Here is a 20311-nt window from a genome sequence, read left to right as displayed (position 1 = left end):
ATGTTCAGCAAAGGAGACTTACACTTGATCAATAAGGTCAGTGTTGAGCCTGTTGTATTTATCTGTGTGATATTTGAATAAAACTGGTTGAGGTGGCCTTGGCCGGAGGTAGCCCTGGCCAGTGTGGTTCGGCTGGAGCACCGTCCTGTATACTAGAAGGTTGTGGGTTAGATGTTGGTCAGGGCGTGTGTGGGAGGTGGCCGATCCATGTTTCTCTCTCACATCTATGTTTCTCTCTGCTCCCTCCTTCCCCTGTCTAAAGTCAATAAAGAAATAAATTTTTTTTTTTTAAATTTCAACTTGTTGAGTTATTTGATATTGGCCTTTTTCAAATGAGCCTGCATCAAAGTGGCGAGAGTTAACTTTCCACACATAAAAAACTGCTCTGGCACGGCCTTATTTCCCATCGCTTCCACACTCTCACTTTGACTCCAGCTGAGAAAATTGACTTTCTCTCCGATTTCCATTTTAGAGCAATTACACGTATGATCTGCCTTCTCTCGCCAACTTCATCATGTCCTGTCCCTTCTTTTAAACTTGGCTTTTTTCATCTTATCCACGGAGTTATTTATAGACTAAAGCAATATAAGTCCAAGAAATCTTTCTTAGAATTTCTTGTTTTACCCTTTCTATTTATGCCTTGTATAACTCGTGTATTTTTTGCATATGTATATTTGCCTCTCTCTTTGGCTGAAATTCCAAACTTTGATAGCCAAAGCACTTGCTAACTTTGTGAATTATTCATCTGTTTACTTTTCTCTGCTAATAACTAATTGCATGAACATCGACTATGCGTAAGTACTGGGAGCTTTGCGAATGTTCCTCAGCTGGAGGTTACGATAAGTGAATGATGGAAGAGCAGATTGTCTTTCTCTTGTGTAAGAGACTCACAGTTTTGCTCAACTGTTCCTGTTCTTAGGGAACAGAAGGATGATTAGAAGTGCCATGAGTGACCCACGTGATCTGGGGTCAGTCTGGTTTGGGTTTTCAGACTGGCCTATGGTTGTCAGTTTTGTTACAGTTTTCTGGGTGCTTTTGTTCTCCTTTGCATGTTTTGCCCGTTTTAAATTATTCATAGACTTCAGCTGTTGTTATTCATCAACGTCACATTGGTAAAGGTGGAGACTGAGTCAGAGTCCATTGAGAGAGAGGACATCCTAAAGGCTTGTGTTTGCACAGTCCCGGATCAGCTGCTTTTGAACTCCAGGACATGGTTAGTAGATTGTCGGGCTGAAGTACCTTTTTGGGAGTTTGCACGTGATATTCATGGTGTTTTCCTCCTTGAACCTGTGTAACGAACGTCCTCTTTATTCTCCGGTGTAACCTGAAGCCATGAACCCCCTCTCTGCTGGGCCTGTTCTGCAGCGCCTGCCTGCGTGGCTGTCATTATTCCGTGAATCACCGCTGCCCTTATTAAACTATTTTGGGCCGCAGCCTTCCCATTCTTCTCCTGTGAACCGTGAAGGCTGGAGTTGCTACAGCAGCGAAGGCCAGAGCGGAATTCGAATATGAAGGAAAGAAGGTTCACATCGCATTTTACCTTACTAGACAGTAGGGTATGTGCCACCGAGACCACATTGTGTCTTGAAATTTTTTTCTTTTGTTCTAAAAAAGGGATCCCGGAAAGTTCATCCTTCAATGCCTCGCATTTAAATGCTTGAAGGTCAGGCAGTTGGATCTCCCTCCGTCCCATCACCACCCCTCTACCCCCCTTTTCTTTCACTGACTCTGGCCTCTCCCGGTTGTGCTGGTTTCTCTGGCTCCTGTGTTCTCACCTACCTCAGATCCTCAGGCCACAGTGTGGACCGTGCCCAGGAAATGGCAGCACAGGGTGAGTAAGAGGTGGCCTCCAGTCAGCCTGCATTCGAATCCCTGTGATGATGGGCAATGGCAGAACCTCTTTAAGTTTAAATAGAGAGCTGAAACCTGCCAAAACCGGTTTGGCTCAGTGGATAGAGCGTCAGTCTTGACTGAAGGGTCCCAGGTTCGATTCCGGTCAAGGGCATGTACCTGGGTTGCAGGCACATCTCCAGTCTGTGCAGGAGGCAGCTGATCGATGTTTCTCTCTCATCGATGTTTCTAACTCTCTATCCCTCTCCCTTTCTCTCTGTAAAAAGTCAATAAAATATATATTTTAAAAAATAGAATAAATCACCTTCAGATTCTACCCCGTGTGTTTGGATTAGGAGAGGTTTGCGTCCTCTTTTTGGATATGGGTCATGTTTGAGTGCGTGTCGGCAGAAATCTCACTGATGAATTTACATAATCAGGGGTCCCTCATCTAAACCCAGGGTCCCTAGACCCCTCAAGTCTCAGTGGAAGAGACAGGGACAGGGAGCTGAACATCTTGGGACTGTGCAAGGCCATCTGATCATTTTTCTGGAAAGACTGGACCATAACTTTCATTAGACTTTTAAAGAGATTAGTGACCCAGGAAAGGTTAATGGCTGACTGAATTGATGGCAGTTAGGTTATTTTCCATTCCCTCAACAGGTAAAGGCCCTTGGAAGTACACTGCATATTTTTAAATACTTGATGAGATGTTTTTTTAAGCTGCAGCTCCACTTCTTCCATTCATGTTGAAATAGACTCCCACTGAAACTCATGTGTGTGTGTTTTTTTTTGCTGTCAGCAATAAAAGGTTTCTTCTGTTTCTGCTGGCATATTCTGAGATATCTTTAGAACAAGATATGGAAAACCTTCGTCGTGTATAATCTGAAACTTGGATAGGCAATATATAATATGTTTGTTTAGACAGAAATGGAAGATAAAAAATGTCCCCCCCCTGCCCCCCCTCAAATCCCCTTGAATATCAGTTGTTTTAGTTGCCATTTGTTTTCCTTTGGAATTGGAAACGAGTTTTCTTTAGTGTTTTGCCATGCATTTCTCCCTGACCTTTGATTACTATTCATCTGTTCCTCTGACTCAGGTTTCCTCATAAAGAATGTATGATATTTTCCTGCCTTTATCTTTCCCTTTGCCTTCACCTTTACTCTCATCTTGCCTTACAGAACCCAAAGGGTGAGGACCGACTGTTGGAGTTTGCTTAGTTTCCATCCATTGCTCGGTTAGATGAGGCTTCACAATAGCAAAGAAGCAGTGTGTATGCACAGGGCATAATGGCAAATGGATTCCAGTGGTGCTCATTGAGTCACTCCCTAGAATTCAAAGCCTAGTGAGTAAAACATGAATGACCAAAGGTGATTAGTTGTGCTTTTTGAAGCATAAAGTTTTTTTAAAAAACAGGTATACTTTGGGAATTAAGCTCAGATGACTACAAAAGGGATTATTAAGGCTCACTGATTTGGCAAACCAGCTTTGGGGCACCAGGCAAAGAGGGAGCCTTTCATTGAAAGAAATCTCCTCTCCTGATGAATTCTTGTTCCTCCTTTTAAATAAATATGTGCTATTCTATTCCTTTGGCATTAAATAGGATATATGCAAAATTTCTTTGAAAACTGGGACAACATGCTGCTTTTAGTAAACCTTATTTCTACTCTTTTTATTTTTTAGGAAAAGAATTTGTCTCATTTGGCCCAACTTAACCATTTATAGACAAGGAAAATGAAGTTGGAATAGATGGTTTTTACAGCATTAATCAACTTTTTAGTGATAAATTTGGTGATAAGATTTAAAACTTTAGTCCTAGCTGGTTTGACTCAATGGATAGAGTGTCAGCCTGCAGACTGAAGGGTCAATTTTCTAAACTTCTTAATCTCCATTTTCCATCTAATGAAAAGAAAATAGGATTCTCCCGAGTCTCCTATCTACCTACTCCAGCACTTCTGTGAGGATCAAATGAGATGAGGCACGGGAAAATGCTTCACAGACATTTCGTTCAAGTGTGAAATGCTTCCACCTGACTATGAAGCAAGTTGTGTTCCTGGGCTGAAGAAACTGCAAGGAGGCTAGTGGTTGCTATGGAGAGGAAGCCAGGCATTGCTACTTGACATCATTATTCTGTGCCCACAGCAACCATTTTCGGGCTGGGCTGCATTTTGTGCCATGGGGTCTGGGCAGTGTTGGCTGCAATTTGGTGGGCTGTTGCTCTGGGGTGGTGGTGAGGTCCTCATTCCACTTGGGGGAAGCCGAGTGTTGCTTTATGGGCGCCAGGTTTGCTGTGCCATTACTCTGTATGCGTCATGGCAACTCCTGAGTTGAGCATCTGCTCCCTGATGGTCAGTGTGCATTATAGCAATGGGTCAGAAGGTGGGAGGGACACTTAGCATATTAGCCCTTTATATAGATAGATTGTGTTTTATAGACAGAGGGAGAGGTTGAATGTGGAAGGAAACAGATTTTTCTACCTTGTGTCAGGTCCACCTACACCCACCAGCACGGCTAAAATTTAAAAGACCGTCAGTACCAAGTGTTGCTGAGGATATGGAACAACTGAGCTGTAGGCATGGCTGGTGGGAGTGGAAAGAGACAAAACCACTTTGGAGAGCAGTTTGGCAGTTTCTAGTGTTAAGCTCTTTTACCCAATGGCCTAATAGTTCTGGTCTTACACATTTACCCAAGACAAAGGTGTTGTGTTAATTACAGCTTTATCATGACAACTGAAAGCTGGAAACAGCTCATGTTCGTCAACTGGTGAACTGATAAATGGTGGTGTGTTTATACAATGGAATACTATTCTGCAATGAAAAAGAAGGCACTGCTGATACCAGCAACACCGTGGCTGGAACTCAAAAGCGTGATCTTGACATATTCTGTATGAGTCCATTTATATGAAGTTGTAGAACAAACAAAACTAATTGATTGTGATAGAAACCAGAGAGATCACTGTGGGACTTGATTATAAAAGTATCAAGATGGAACTTCTGGGGTGAAGGAAATGTTGTATATGTCCATCTGAGGTGGTGGTTACATAGGCATGTGCGTTTGTCCAAACTCATTCAACTGTGCTCTTAGAAGGGGCGCATTTTATCGTACATAAATTGTACCCCAATAAAGTTGATTTAAGAGCATAATGAGGAGTGAAGATGCTGAATAGTAAAGCACAGTTGGTATAAAGCATAAACTATTTTTACCATGCCATTGAATTTTCTCTGATCTCATTTTTCTCTCTCAAAACAGTGGTCTTTCCGTTTTTGTCCCTTGCCACTTGCCTGAGATCACAGGTGTTACAGCAAGCCAGCGTGCCATTGTGGAAAAACCCCAAACTGAACAATCCACCATGCACAGTTCCACGAGCAAGTTTCGTTTGTGCTCGAGGATATCATGGGAATCATTTAGAGCTTCAGTTATTAATTCTTCTTTAGTTACCAAAATCTTACCAGCACAACTATATATGCCAATAAAATGATCCCTGGAGAAATGCCAAATGCTTTTCAATTCTCCAGAAGGAAATTTAGGGAATTTGTAGACTGAGTAGGTTGACTTTATAGCCATATTCTCTGCTAAAAAAAATCCAAAAATAAAAAAGCGTTGGCATCACAGTTGGTGTTCTGAGTCATATTTTAAATCCTGCCAGCCTGTAGCTTAGCAGAGCGCTATTCAGAAAACTCTTAAAGGGTGTGTATATGATATATCTTTGTCTTGCCAACTCCCCTGCCAGCATCTTTCAGACATTTTGTTCAGTGATGTCAAGGCTAGGGCTGAAGTCACATGAGTCCACTTCAAATGAGGTCTAGACATAAGATGAATTCAGCATTGCTTCTAACTGAGTTAAAGATTGCTGCGAGCTTTCTCCTCAGTGTGCTGGAGAATTATTAAGTAACTTTTAGAACATTATGGACCATATAATTAGGTAACATTAGGGATTGTATTCATCCAAGTGTTCCTTTGCTTAGCTCAAACAAAACAGCACCCCCAGTATTCTTTAATACAGATGTGCCCGTATGACTTCCACATGGGTCCGATTATTAGTTTATTCACCAAGTATTTAACTACCTATCAGATGACAGACATTTTGGTGGACAGCAGGGTATAAAGATGAAAAAAAAGAGCATCTGTCATCTAGGAGCTTATAATTCAGTAAAAAGAGAAGGCATGCAAACAAGAATTTTTATGATACAGTTGCTATAACAGGTATGGGCAAGGGCAGTGTGTGTGTGCCCGCCTGGGGATGTTAAGTCCCTCTGGTCTAACATGGCATCTAAGGCCAATGCTTCCTTGTAGATTCGCTGTCTGGATGTTCTGTTCATTGATGGAAGTGGAGTGTTAAAGTTTCCTACTATTACTGCATTGCTGTCTGCTTTCTCCTTTAGGTCTGTTAACACTTGCTCTATATATTTAGGTGCTCCTCTGTTGGGTGTGCAATATTTACAACTATTATATACTCTTGTTGGATTGACCCCTTTATCATTCTACAATGACCTTCTCTGTCACATTACACAGTCTTTGTCTTAAAGTCTATTTAAAATATATATATATATTTTATTGATTTTTTACAGAGAGGAAGGGAGAGGGGTAGAGAGTTAGAAACATTGATCAGCTGCCTCCTGCACACCTCCCATTGGGGATGTGCCCACAACCAAGGTACATGCCCCTGACCAGAATCGAACCTGGGACCCTTCAGTCCGCAGGCCGATGCTCTATCCACTGAGCCAAACCGGTCAGGGCTTAAAGTCTATTTTGTCTGATGTAAGTATTTCTACCCCAGCCTTTCTTTTGGTTTCCATTTGCATGGAAAAATCTCCTTCCATCCCTTCTCTTTCAGTGTGTGTGTCCTTACATCTGAAATGAGTAGGCAGCCAATGGATGGTTGTTTTCATCCCTTTGGCCTCTGTCTTTTGATGGAAGAACTTAGTCCTTTTACATTGTGTTCCCTGTTCCCTGGCTGTTTTGTAATTCCTTTGCTCCTTTCTGCTCTTGCTGTGTCCCTCCGAGCTTTGATGATTTTCTCCAATGATATGCTTAGATTCCTTTCCCTGTGTCTCCTGTGGATCTGGGTGTGTTAGGCAGGAATGGATGGAAAGAAAGCCTCATCTGAGCTACTACCTGGGGACCTGGGTAGGCGGCCCTACCTGGCTCACAGTGGGCAGGGTCTCCTGCACAGCCTCCAGGGCCCTGTGAGGGGAACTCAGGCTGTGGATTGGTGGATTGGTGGATTGGTGGATTGGTGGATTGGTGTGCCCGAGGGTGAAACTGCGGTGGTAATTATGGGAACTGAGGTTTGTGTGCTATACAGAAGCCTCGAGACTTCCTTTTGTAAGGTGGTAATCCTCAATCCTGTACATTTTAATCATCTTTTAAAAAACATTCATACTGCTGAATTAGAATCTTCAGGAAAAGGAGCAACCAATCAATGCGTCTTTCTCACATGGATGTTTCTCTCTCTACCCCCACCTCCTTTCCCTCCAACTCTCTCTCAAAAAAAAAAAAAAAAAAGATAAATTGCTTTGCCCCCTCCTTTTCCCCTTTAAGTATGTGTAGGCACATAAGACATGAAGGGGCCATGATAACAGCTATTTGTAGTTGATTTGTATTACTGATAAGAGGGGAGAACAGACTGCCGGATTCCTTGAGCTGCTCAGTTACTGACCTGAATGTCCTGGGAGAAGGGGATCTTGTGGGACTGAACGCCTGGTGACTCCCCTCGGGTTGGTGAGCTGCTCCTATAGCCTCGGGCAGCTGATCAGGCTGAGATCACTGATATCCCCCTGGCTGTCTCACTCCCTCTCTTCCTGCCTTTCCAGTCTCTCATGGCAGCATGTGGCTAAAAATAGCTCCCCACAGCAGCCCCGCTTGTCCCCGAAATCCTGTGAGTCCCGTTGGCTCAGCTTGGTCAGTGCAGGGGCTGCCTTAGGTTTGGGTCATCCCAGGTCACCCCAGGGAGGGGAGGGGCTGAGCACAAGGAGGGGGGAATCCTCTGAGGAGGGGCGCCCCTCTTACAGGTGCCTGATCCCCAGTCAAGATGAGCTCCTCTCTGCAGCGATAACTCAGCAAGCCGGTCTTGGTTCTTTTGTGGGCCTATTAGTGAAAGAGCCGAGATTGGCAAAGACCCTCTGTTGATAGAGAATCTATCATATTGACGGAAAGTATCATCTAGGGTTAGATTTGTGTTCCAGAGATGAAAAAGAATGATACTGTGGGGGGAGGGCAGGGGGAGAGGGAGGACGGGCGGTTAGGGGAGTTGGGAGCTATATTGCAGAGAATCTGTGATGGTCATACTTATATGTTTGCTCTTTCTTTTTTTTTCTTCTCCTAAAGCTAACTTAAACCTGCCCTTTCCCTCCTTCTGGATTGACCCTTAGCTGATTAGCTTACTTTGTGTTCAGAATTAATGAGGTGGTTTTCCCTAAGGAGGATGATCCATCATTTTCCCAAGAAGCTCAGTGTCTCTGAGAATATGGCCTGGCTGTCGGGGTTGGGGAGGGGGAGGGGGACAGAGATCCTTGACCTGAAACCCTGACGCAGGGCTGGGGATTGAGAACAGATAGCAGGGCTGACAGCAGGGCTGTGAGTCAGGACCAGGTGGTCAGGCTAGAAGGAGGCCAGGCTGAGGACGGGGCCGAGCTGGCAGCTCCGCGTACGTCAGCAGAGACCAGGAGAGGGGTCAGGGAGAGGGTGGGAGAGGATAGGGAGCGTGGCCCGAGTTATTACAGATCTCCCGGCTCTCATTGGGGGTTTATTGCCATGGTGAATCACATAATACATCCTGTTTCTTTAATTGTTTAATAAGCCATATGTATTAGTGAAACCACATTCTAAAGGCACCAAAGCATTCACTGAAAACTCCATTTCCCTCCCAGCCTCGTCACTCAGCCCGAGCTCCCTGGGTGAGAGCAGTTTCCTGGTGGAGGAGGTCACGGCATGAAGAGGCAGCTCGGTCCGGTCACACCGAGGCCGGGGCAGGCCTGCCTCTCTCACACGGGGTTTGTGTGTGCCCAGCTCACCTCACTGTGTCCTGTGGGGGCCCTCAGAACCTAGTGCAGACACTCGGCATTTATGGATAGTTTTAATTGCTAATTTTTAACCATGTATTTTCTATTTCTATCTAAACAATGCCTTCTCTGAGGTCAGGCCAATCCCATTAGTCCCTACTGCAGTGTAGGTAGGCTATTCTAGGCCAGGGGTCGGCAAACTCATTAGTCAACAGAGTGGCAAACCGCATGTGGCTCGCGAGCCACAGTTTGCGAACCACTGTCCTAGGGGATTTTAAAAATGAATTACATCCACAACACTAATGGTGTTAAAGGTACAAAGATTCCGCAGATATGTTTGTGGTGCCCGCTGCGGGGAGGACATGATGGTGATAAAAAGCTGTATTGACTAAAAGAATCATCTAGAACTTGCTGAAAGTCATGACTTTCCATGTATTTTCCCTAAGAATTTTTTTTTTTAATCCAGCAGTTGGACTTTCTGTATGAATGTTGTATGTCAACAACAAATTTTTTAAAAAACACCACCACCCTATAATGAGGATTCATTTGTTTGCTTTCATTTCCAGATAAGCAGACATTCATTGAAGTTAGTGTTTTGGGAGAGTAGCAAAATGCCACAGACACGCCCAGCCTTATATCGATAGAATTCTCATTGAATGGGTCCCTGTGTCTGGATGGCAGTGGGATGGATTCCCACTGTGGACCTGGCTTGTATTTGTCCATGGCTTAGGGTACCGGGGATGATGGGACCAGTATGCACCCTACTTCCCGATGCTGGGCCAGGGAGCTGCCCCTCGGAGGCACGCTGCGGAGTGGGATCGGAAGGCAGGTTCGCTCTGTGAGCGCCATCCGCGCTCTGCTTCAGGTGTACGGCACAGATCTCTGAGTCCCATGCGTACGCGACCACGAACTAACAGATTTGCGTGAAGAAGTGTTTTGAGTTCCAAACTGCTGATTTATAATGACCTTTTGGAACAAAACCTCTCAAAAGTTGAGATGATCCATGATGGCGCTTGCTTTGTTTACCTTCTCATTTAACTGCAGACGGTGAGATTCAAGGCTTCTCAATAGCTTGGGCTCTTCTGACTGGCGATGGTTTGACTAGTGACTATTGAGTACATACATGTCTCTATTTTAACCTTCATGGTGGTATCTCTGAGAAGTAGAGTTGTAGTAATTTTTTTTTTTTTTTAATGTGAACCTTTGCTAAATGTAAAGCGAGCAGGCAGATCAAAGATCAAGCAATTGCTTTGGAGCTTAAAGGTCATTTTGACGTCACATCTAGATTTGGCTTCTGGTCTTTCTGTGAGGGCTTTCGTCAGACGCCTGGCTGCTTGTACACAGGCCCTCGGGGATCCTAGCTGGTCCTGCCTCCAGGGGAGAGAAAGGCCTTCAAGCTCTTGGAGGACCCCGTGTTTCACTTCTGGCCGTGATTGTCAGCGGCCTCCTGCCTGAGGAGGAATCTTGGTGATCCGTTAGAGTTCTGTGATGACGGGGCGGCAGTCCCCGGTGGACAAGTCTTGTTATCGTTTGTATTGGTGTAGCCACACGTTGAAGTTGACTTTGACCTTTGACTTTTGCTGTTTCATTCTTTCTTTCTGTGAGCTCATGAGCGCAGGTAGGTTCAGTCTTTATGTGGGCTGATAAGAAATGATAGACTCCCATGGTGATATTATGTAGCTCATTTTTGTTTTCAATTAAGTCTGATATTTTAAAGCAGTCATGGTGGAGTTCTTAAAACTCTCTTTTTGGAGCTTTCTTCATCTCTTTCAGAACTCAGAATAGTTCTCTTCTGGATCTTAGGACTAGATCCCAGTGTCATATAGCTGACTCAGCAAAAATAGATTCTCCTCAATGCCAGTGGTTTTTGTGGGAGAAGCTGAGTAACTGATTCTATTTGGTTCAAAGATTATTTTGGGGAGGGAAGGATTTTTTAAGTTGACATACAATTCACATACCACAAGTTGTACCCTTTTAGAGTGTATAAGTCAGTGATTCATTTTTTAGTACATTGACAAAATTGTGCAGCTACCACCACTTACCTAATTCTAATATGTTTTCATCCCCCCTGAAAGAATCCCCATACTTCCTATTTCCCCCTACCTTCAGGCCCAGGCGAACACAACTTCCTGTTTCTATAAATTGCTCAGTATGGACATTTTATATAAATGAAATCATGTGATATATGTGGCTTTTTAAATTCATCTTTCTTCACTTAGAATAATATTTTCAATGTTCATCCATGCTTAATATGACTCAATGTTTTGTTCCTTTTCATAGCTAAATAATATTCCATCGTATGGTCCATTGGTTTGGGCCATTAGAACAAATTGCCTTGGACTGGTTGGCCTAACCTACAAACATTTATTTCTTACAGTCTGGAGACCGAGAAGTCCCAAGATCAAGGTGCCAGTGAAGCCATAGTCTGGTGAGAGCCCACTTCCTGGTTTGTAGATGGCTACCATCTGTATCACAATGCTGAGATCAGAAAGAGGAAGCAAGCTTTTTTCTATAAAAGCACTAATCCCATGCCTGAGAGTTTCACCTTCCTGACCTAATTATCTCCCAAATTCCATCACACTGGAGATCAGACTTCAGCATATGAAATTGGGATGACACAGGCATTTAATTTATAACATATGGATATTCCACTTTTTGTTGATTTGTTTATCAGTTGATAGGCATTTGTTTTTCCCCCCACTTTTTGACTATTATGAATTATGATACTATGAACATTCTTGAACAAGTTTTTGTCTGGACATATGTTTTAAAGTACCTTGGGTATAGGTCCAGGGGCAGAATTGCTGCCTCATTTTGTAACTACTTTAACATTTTAAGGAACTGCCAGATTGTTTTCCAGAGTATACATCCCCACCAAAATGTGTGAGAGTTCCAATTTATCCACATCCTTGCTAGCCCTTGTCATTATCTGTATGTTTGTTTGCTCATCTATATATTTTTTGTAGTTATAGTTTGTATTTCTTTCATGGTTAATGATGTTGAGCATTTTTTTCATGTGCTTATTGAGCATTTGTGTGTTTTCTTTGGAGAAATGTCTATTTAAGTCCTTTGCCCATTTGGAAAATTGGGTTGTTTTTCATCGTTGAGTTGTAAGTGTTCCTTATATATTGTGGATTCTAGACCCATTTTAGATATATGATTTGCAAAAATTTTCTCCCATTCTTGGGTTGTCTTTTCATTTTCTTGATGTTACCTGTTGAAGCATAAATTTTTGAAATTTTGATGAGGTCCAACTTACTATTGTTTTCCTTTTATTGCTTTTACTTTAGGTATCATAGCTAAGAGATGATGACCTAATCCAAAATCAGGAAAATTTACCCCACTGTTTTCTTTCTATTGTTTTATAGTTTTAACTCTTACATTTAAATCTTTGGACAATATTGACTGAATTTTTGTATATGATATAAAGTAGGGATTCAACTTCATTTTTTTGCATGTGAAAATAATCCACTTTTCCCAATACCATTTGTTGAAATGACTTTTTTTCTCCATTGAATTGTGTTGGCTCCTTTGTTTAAAGTGATTTGGTCAAACATGTGAGAGTTTAATTTCTGCATTTTCAATTCTATTCCATTTTATCTATATGTCTGTATGCCAGTACACACTATCTTGATTCCTGTAGCTTGTGGTAAGTTTTGCAAGAATTTAGTATGAGTCCTACAAATATACGATGTTGATATTCACTCTTCTTCCTCACATTCTTTGAGATACCTTTTCTCTATCATCATAAATTCATATTAGGCCGGGACCGGTTTGGCTCAATGGATAGAACGTCGACTTGGGGACTGAAGGGTCCCGGGTTCGATTCCGGTCAAGGGCATGTACCTTGGTTGCGGGCATATCCCCAGTAGGGGGTGTGCAAGAGGCAGCTGATCGATGACTCTCTCTCATCGATGTTTCTAACTATCTCTCTCCCTTCCTCTCTGTATAAAATCAATAAAATATATTTAAAAAATAAATAAATAAATTCATATTAGAACTGTTGCTTTGAATTGACTGTGAATCCAGTTTCAGGAATAACCTCACTACCTTATAATAATAAAAAGGTAATATGCTAATTAGACCAGACCTGATTCCAGATGTCCTTCCGGAATAAGCTGGGGCCAGAGCAAAGCCCGGGTCCTGGGTGCCTGCGGGCGGCTGGAGGGAAGCTAGCCTGGGTCCCGGGTGCCAGGGGGAAGCCAGTGCCGGCCGGCAGGGGAAGGAGGGCAGACTCTCGCATGAATTTCGTGCACTGGGCCTCTAGTTCTTATATAAAAAGCATGGATTTGGAACCAGGCGTATTACAAAAGTTTGACCACTAGGTCGTCTCAGTTTCTTAACTATAAAATGAAGCTTAAAACTTAAGTTAAAGGGCCCTGGCTGTTTTGGCTCAGTGGATTAAGCATCGGCCTGTGGACTAAAGGGTCCCGGGTTAGATTCCTGTCAAGGGCACATGCCCGGGTTACGGGCTCGGTCCCCAGTGTGGGGTGTGCAGGAGGGAGCTGATAAATGATTCTCTCTCATCATTGGTGTTTCTATCTCTCTCTCCCTTTCCTTTACTCTCATAAAACTTAAGTTAAAGGATAATTCTGAGAATTAAAGAAGTATACCAGTACACCCCCCTCCCCCCTATACACATCTAGTGTGGCGCCTGGGAAATGATAGGTACAAAATAAATGATCAGTTGCCTTTCCACATGCCCTTCTCATGGGTATAAAACTTTCCTTGTACTCTGTAAGACAGTCTGTACTCTTCAAGTCAGCCTTCTTCCGTCTAGAAACTTTCTCTGAAAACGTCACGTGGGTTGGTATTACTGACTTTTCTAGTCCGTTCTGTGGTAATGTTTGTAGCTCAGTGTTTCAGACCCCGTTCACTGCTTTATCGCCAATGTCTAGAAGTCCCTGACCAATAGTAAGGGACCTATAAACATTTGTGAAGTGAATACTTTGTCGATTCCACGTTCCTTTGTCCTTGGTAAATAAATATAGTGCCAGTTCCTTGGAAGTAGGTTTTTAAATAAGCATGCATAACAGGTGCATGGATATTTAATTCACGATATATTTTCCACAAGATTTTTTCGAGCAGTTTGTCCAGTTAACTGAGTGCCACTCCTGGAGATGGTGATGTGCTTCCCATCCAGATGTTTCTGTAACCAGGAGAAATGGAGTTCTCGGGGTGCCTCAGGGAAAAGCGTCTCCTGAGGTCCCCAGGTGAGGATAGGTTTTTGTAGAAAGCTTTATTAATGATGTAAAATTAAGGGGTTCCCTCTCAAGGCCCCATCTCTGTCCGTCCCGCTGTGGAAGAAGTCCAGCCTTTCCCGCAGCAGGGCTAGAGTTAAGGCCATTGCCCAGAATATCTGCTTCCTATTAAAGCCCAGTCCACTCCAGCCTCTGGCTAGCTTAGCTCGTGGTTCCCAGCTGTAGTCCATTGGGTGGGGGGTCCGCATGGCCCATGCAGCTGCTTAAGACCACGTGGCTATGAGAGAGAACAGGGAGGCCACAGGGCAGTGCCTGTCATGGAGCCAGAGAGAGAGGGAGCAGGAGAGAGGGAACTCTGGGGATTTTAACCCTTCCAAGATTCCGAGCATTTGCAGTGGCTCCGCCCTTCTGGCTAATGGTTCTGTTCCCCAGGCTGGACTGACAGACAGACAAGCATCGTCCCTGTCTGTCCCTGTCGTCTGACTGTACTGGGCATGCACCTGTCTCTCCCTCTGTCCCAACCCTTCCCCCAGCAGTTCGCAGGGCATGGGCCAGGGCTCTCTGGGAGAGGGAAGCTGCCCAGAGGACATGCTTATACTGTCCGGCCTCCCCTTCGCTCTCTTCCTATTATTAATGTTCATAACCAGCTAATTATGAGAATAACATTTTTTCTTTAGGGAAATTTCAGACTGAAGTGGAAAAGATTAAGTCTGAGTCATAAAAGGGGGAAGGCCTTGGCTGGGGAAGTGAGGTTTGTGGGAAGATGTGTGGGAATGAGAGACCAGGAGGGTCTTTTAGGGAAGATCGGTCAAATAGAGAACTGAGTCCCCGCCTCTGAACATCGCTTCTGGTTTCTGTGGGACAGTCGTGGCTTCTCCTGACTCCACACCTCCTAAGCCTGGCCATGAAACTACAAACAGAGAGCGTCCACATGTTATTACTGGCTGTTCCGAGCCTGATTCAGAGCCAAGAAGTGGTGCCCGTGCGTGTTAAGCTGTTATCTGCATGAAGCGTAAACAAGACTATAAAAGGGTTCCGTTTCATGGACTCAGAGGATGATTGAGTTTTAAAGTTAGACAGGGTCATCAGGCTGGCGAGATGTTAGTGAGGGTCACTTCTACAGTAGATTCCAAGACCAAATAGGCTGGGAATAAATTCAACAAAACTTACAGATGTGGCTTTTGCTGTTTGCCTGTTATGACTGCAGAGCCCCTCAGAGCCTTCCTTATTAACTCAGTGTTAATACCCATTGCTGTGTGTCTTCAAGGGGGGATGTATTGTAGGAGCCGCACTCCCCAAGGTAACTGGTCTGTGAGGACTCATTTTCCCCACATAGAGGGCTGTGTGAGCCTGGTATTCAGCAGAGTGCATTATGAGTGATTATGATGCAGGAAAACACCTTTATTTTTCAGACACGATGTCTGATTTCTTAGTCTTTTTTTTGGAGTTGTTATTTATAGGAAGGACCATGTCTGCTGGTACAGAGCATAGATCTCACCGAGAGAACTGTCAAAACAGTGAGAGCTTCAATTAGGAGTTTAAATCAAACTCCTGAAACACCACTGTGTGTATGTCCCCAGAACGTATAAAATCCCCTACCTTCCAGGATCCAATTGTTTTTAATGTGCTCCTTGTCTGGGTTGGTCTGTGTGGGGCCCAGTAACCCCTGATCTGATGAACTCGTAAAACTTGATTTCTGCAGCTTTTGCTCTGATCCTCCTAAATTTGGAAGGGAGGACAGGATGGGACACGAACAGACCGAGACCGTTGGTTATTGGTGGCAGTGGAGTTCGTGGGGTGCCGTGCCTTGAGGAAAAGAATTTTCGGAGGCCCCACTGGCAGCTAGGGTTTTGGGGGGGCTTTATTGGTGATGGGAAGTAAAGGGGGTCCCCATCCAACGCCCCATCTCTGTCCTTCCCGCCAGGGAAAAAGCCCAGTCTTATCTCCAGCAGGGCCAGCATTAAGTCCACCGCCCAGAGTTCCTGATCCACAGGAGAGTCCAGTCCAGACCGGCATCTGGCTGGCTTACTGTGTGTTCCCGGCTCAGTCCATGGTGTGCGCGGGCCCATGCTGCTGCTCAAGCCACACGGCTATGGAGAGAGAATGGGCGAGTGCCCCAGGGAGTGTGGGTCACAGAGCAAGAGCGAGCAAGAGCAGGAGTGGGTAGGGGAGAGGGAACGAAGCTTTCTAAGGCTTCCTTCGCTTCTGATGGAGCCCACCCCCTACCAATCCATTGTTCCCTGTGTCACCTGACCACACCGCGCAGGTGTCCGCCGCCCTCTCTGTTCTATCCCTGCCCCCAGTGATCTGCAGGGAATGGACTGCTGGGTCCCTGGGGAATGGGAAGCTGCCCAAATGGCCATGTTTATAATGTCTGGCCTTCCCTTCGCTCTCTTCTTATTAACATTAATAACCTAGCTAATTACGACGATAACACATTGCCTTCTGCTATGGGATAAACAAAACTGGGACAGCTGTTCTGGGTTGTCAGATAAGCGTGTTGTGACTGGATTACGTTCTTGGAGTTCTGTGGTAGAGGAGACTGTTACACAAGTGGCTCCGGCCTACTCTCTCCTCCTCACAGCTCTTCTCCTCACATCTTCCCTTCCACCCGGGCACCCACTCTGCCTTCTTCCCTCCTGGTTAGCGAGTAGGGTTTGTCTATTTCACTTTCTTTAAAAAGAGAGGGAGAGAGAGGGGGAAAGGAAAGGAGGGTGAGGGGGAGAGAGAGAGAGACAGAGAGATAGAGAGAGATCTAGTTTTGGGAGTAAATCTAGTGTGTGGGTGTGTGTGTGTGTTGGAGTCACCTTGTGTGTGTTATAGGCACAGTGGTGGTGTAACAGCTGCACAGCTGGGATTCCCAGTGTCAATAGTTTCCATTCGCACCTCCAGTTAAAAGACCTTTAAGCCATTGAGTTTCTTATCTACATTCTTGGGAGGTTTCTGCATTCCCCAGCTCCTGACGGGAGAGGTGTGACCTACCCAGATTCTCTCTTCCTTACTGTTTCTCCAACCACCAGCAGCCCCGACGGCAGAGAAAAGAGGGCCAGGGAGCGAGGACTGCCGGAGGTGTTTGAGTCAGGATCTGAGAGGGGTGAGTATTGAGGAAACGAGCAGTGTGGATCAGGTGACCATTTTAGGAAAAGGAACCATACAGAACAGGAAAGTAATGGCTGTTTTCGTGGCAGTTCAGTGATTCGTGTCCCTTATTTTTAAAAATCAAGCAAAAAACAACAAAAAAAGTCAGTCGATGTTAGAAACGTCCAAACCTTGTCGAGAATTTTTATGAATTTATTTGAGCTAAATTGACAACAATAGCTGGAAAGCAAAACCTGAACGAATGGAGAAAGTTTCCTGGAGAATGGCAGTTTTGCAGTTTATTTTATACGTTACTTTCAGAGGAGCAGGCATGAGGAGTCTTAATGAAATCTATTGGCCGTAGCTTAGGGAGGGGAGGGGAAAGCAAAGTGGGGAAATCTCTGGGAGACACCTACTTCTTTGACGCTGGTTGGGATCGGATAGTTAACAATTAACACCCACAGCACATGGGAATGGTATTTGGGCAGCCAGTTCCCTGGTCTCCTGCTTTGTTTGCGAAACTGTGCCCGGAGGGAGGGGTGGGGGGAAAAGGGGATTTCTCTGACATTCCAGAGGTAGGTTGTCCCAGATGCAAAGAGGTAATAGACTGGCTCAGGTCCTGTGAAGACTGACCTTTGTCAAGGAAAATACCGGTTTAGGGCACCGCCTGCCATGACTTGTTTTCAGTGAGGAAATCTGAATTTCAGACCTCCCTGAGTTTGTAAGGTCTGCCATGCAGGCCTCCCCTGAGCTTGTCAGGTTCAGTATGTGGCCTCTTTTGTGTCAGATGGAAATTAAAATCCTACCTAAAAGTCTTAACCAGAAAATAACCAAGGTTAACATTTATTTCAAGCTTGCCTCTATACATATGGTGAGAGAGATGGATAGATAGACAATAGGCAGAAATAATTGTAAAAACGGTTGAGCTCTAAAACTAAACATAGTTTTAAAGTAAAATATTTGGTCTTAGAATTTAACAAAAGGTAGAGAAATGGCCGACTTTCTGAAAGGCTATTCCTTATTTATACAAGTGGATTCCTCTTCCCAGCTCAGAGGAGAGACGCATGGGAGTCAGAATGGGCGGAGCTGGCTGTAACTACAGAGCAAACAATCTGACACTTGACTCAGTCCCTCCCGATTTTACATGTTTGTCTTTTGATTTTGATTTTGTTAGAACCTATACTTTCAACACGCAGTAGCTATAATTCCTCCGGTTCCCCCCCACACATTTAATTCTAACCGATGTGCTTCCGCTGTCTTTCTTTCTTTCCCGTGGCTTTGTCCTTCCTGATGACTTACTATTCAGTGGGCTTCATCGTCCTGGGTCTCTACATTTTTTAAGAAAAGGCTTCTGGATGCATAGTTCCCGAGTTGTTTTATCTTTGGGAATTGTTACCTAGCGCCTCTATTTTTGAAAGACAGCTTTTCTATTGCCCATTTGTCTGCTAAAGAAACTGTACCAGTTTATATCCTACTAGAAATCTATGAGAATGCCTGTCTCGAATGGGGAGCTTTTATGTAAGAATATCTGTTCGCCTGCAGTGGTGGAATTATATTGGGCAGTGGCTGAAAGAAGTCTGAGTTGCTAGATTGGACGCCAGAGTATGGAGACACTTGAATGTTGGGAAGTTGCCTGTTTTCTTGGTGAATTTCTCATTTCCTTGCCAATGTCACAGCTTGCTCACAGGCCAAGTGACAGCTACTGGGCAGCCTTGCTGAGCTGTTTCTAGGACTTGGTAAATTGTGTGGGAACCCCCTTAGGATTCTCCCCCTAGCTCCCCCCCTACCCCCACCCCCGCCCCCGCCCCCGCAAAACGGCATCTGGCTGGCTGAGGGTGGTTTTGCTGCCATCTAAAGATAGAAGAAAGTGTTAAATATTTACATCTCTAAAAAAAATTACTAGTATCTGATCATTGTTTGAACTGATAACATTTTCTTTGCTCTGAAATAGGATCTTTTGTTTCATGTCACAGGCTATTTTTTAAAAACTGAGTATCTTTCTTAGCCATGTTGTTCGGAAATGACACACGGACCTCACTCATCTGTCTGCAGCATTCCCCATGGCTTTCCGTTGAGGCTGTGAGAGTCGGAAGGTCTGATCCCGTGAGTGCAGCTCCTCTCTGCGCTGACACGGTCTGAAGCACCTGTAAGGTGGAGCTGGGCTCATTATTAAAAGCCCAGCTGACCTCCTGGGGAAAACAGAGTCCGTGTCACCCTTCAGCTCATTCTCTGCCAACAGCGGAGGAAATGGCGAAGAACCTTTCCCCGGTGACTTACTACACTGTGTTTTGGCCATCATGGCTTATGGGGGTGACTCAGCTGTCTGCCCGCCAGCCATGGCCGTTGTGAGAGCCGACGGAGTGAGAACATACCTGGGAGACCTCAGGAGGTCGAAATGTCCAAGTTCTCACTTGGTGCTGAAGGGAAGCGGAGAGGAGGAGGACGTGGCTCAGAATGGTGCGGTCTGAGGCTGTGCTGTCCGATAGGGAAGGTGCCAGCTACACGTGGCTGTCTAAATTGAAATTATTTAAAATTAAGTTCAATTTAGCCCTAGCCGGCTTGGCTCAGTGGATAGAGTGTCGGCCTGCGGACTGAAGGGTCCCAAGTTCGATTCCAGCCAAGGGCACATGCCTGGGTTGCAGGCTTGATCCCCAGGAGGGGGTGCACAAGAGACAGCTGATCCATGATTCTCTCTCTTTCTCTCCTTCTCCCTTCCTCTCTGAAATCAATAAAGAAATATATTTAAAAATAAATAAATAAATAAATAAAATTAAGTTCAATTTAAAATTCAGTTTCTTAGCTGCACTGCCACATTTGTTTTGTTATTGTTTGTTTTTAAGTATGTTTTTTTTATTGATTTCAGAGAGGGAGAAATAGAAACATCAATGAGAGAGAATCATTGATTGGCTGTCCCTTACTGGAGATGGAGCCTGCAACCTGGGCATGTGCCCTGACCAGGAATCAAACTGTGACCTCCTGGTTCATAGGTCGACGCTCATCCACTGAGCCACACTGGAAGGGCTCCGTATCCACATGTGGCTAGAGGCTGCCGAGTCAGAGGGCACCTAACGTTCTATTGGGTGGCTCTGATTTCTATGCTTATCTTTCATTTCATGATCGTTACAGCCCCAGTGAGTCGGCCTCCTGTCTTTTCTCCTCCCTCCTCCTGCTCTCAGTCATAGCTGCGCTGCCATGGTGAAG

At 44.6% G+C, this 20311-nt stretch overlaps 1 protein-coding gene across 3 annotated transcripts in view; it reads left to right on the top strand.

Annotated features, from left to right (window-relative positions):
• The window catches only part of OSBPL3 (oxysterol binding protein like 3), a 131655-nt gene that overhangs the window by 29045 nt on the left and 82299 nt on the right, over positions 1 to 20311 (top strand). For 2 of the 3 annotated variants that reach the window (XM_084896330.1, XM_084896332.1), the window contains exon 2: positions 11209 to 11259. The exons of the other annotated variant lie outside the window; for it this stretch is intronic. The gene's annotated coding sequence lies outside the window, so the exon portion shown is untranslated. The remainder of the gene's footprint in view (positions 1 to 11208; positions 11260 to 20311) is intronic. 3 annotated transcript variants of the gene reach the window in all.

The sequence above is a fragment of the Pipistrellus hanaki genome (assembly GCF_964339955.1).
Source record: "Pipistrellus hanaki genome assembly, chromosome: 10".
Lineage (NCBI taxonomy): Eukaryota > Metazoa > Chordata > Mammalia > Chiroptera > Vespertilionidae > Pipistrellus > Pipistrellus hanaki.
Note: the sequence above shows the minus strand (reverse complement) of the source record. Positions and strands in the feature narration are given on the sequence as shown.